Here is a 1253-nt window from a genome sequence, read left to right as displayed (position 1 = left end):
ATTTTCCCATCCTCGGGAGTCGTGATGGCGCCTACTCGTAGAAGCTAGGCAAGCCAGGAAAATTTAGATATCTTTAACTCTTCTGTTTTAATCTCTCTTTTACAACTTATATTAACAAGTGATAAACATCTAAATGACAGCGGAATATGAGATTTAAGCGGAAGTCTTAAATAAATATAAAACCAAAATGTTTCGAAAGTCAATACATGCCTCTACCCAGAAACTGGTGTCACAATATCCACGGACTACTAAGAGTACTACATACAATAGTTTGAAGGAAAAATAACATTGTTTGTCTCGGATACATGAGATAACAGAACATAATAAAAGATAGAGGAGATGTCGGGCCTACGGACGCTTGCAAGGCTACCTCGGTGTCTCGGTGGACTGAAGACTGGCTCCCCTACTGCTGCTGATCAAGTGCCGTTCCGGTATCTGCATAGAGTGTAGAGTGTAGTATCAGTACAACCAACCCCATATGCTGGTAAGTGCCTGGCCTAACCCCGACGAGGTAGTGATGAGGCTAGGACCAGACTCCAGATAAACCTGTGCAGTTATATAATATATGGCGGAAAATAAACAGGAATAAGCAGTTTAAAATGGGAGGGGCTACATGCTTCGGGGAAACATATCAAGACCAACAGAACTTAATAAAATATGAAGGGACAACTCAACATCTACAACGATACAATAACAATATTGTTGCGGCGCGCAACCCGATCCCTTATCATTTAACATTGTTGTGGCATGCAATCCGATCCACATATATATAGCTGTTGCGGCGTACAACCTGATCCAATATAATATCTGTTGCGATGTGCAACCTGATCCTTATAATATTTGTTGTGGCGCGCAACCCGATCCAATATAATATCTATTGCGGCATGCAACCCAATCCAATATAATATCTGTTGCGGCGTGCAACCCGATCCAATATAATATCTGTTACAGCGTGCAACCCGATCCAATATAATATCTGTTGCGGCGTGCAACCCGATCCAATATAATATCTGTTGCGGCGTGCAACCCGATCAAACTATACATCCACCAATAATCATAATTAACTGTCCCGGCAAGGGATCAACAATAGACTACACTATCCCGGTAAGGGAACTCAACAGTACAAGTATATTCGTCCCGGAAAGGGAGAATCAGCTATAACCTATCTTAACTTAACTCATACTCGTCTCAATTACCACTATTTCTCAATCATAAGTAGATTCCACGATAAACGAACTAAGTCTTTGCTCAAT

This window comes from Nicotiana sylvestris, chromosome 8, assembly GCF_000393655.2.
Source record: "Nicotiana sylvestris chromosome 8, ASM39365v2, whole genome shotgun sequence".
NCBI lineage: Eukaryota > Viridiplantae > Streptophyta > Magnoliopsida > Solanales > Solanaceae > Nicotiana > Nicotiana sylvestris.
Note: the sequence above shows the minus strand (reverse complement) of the source record.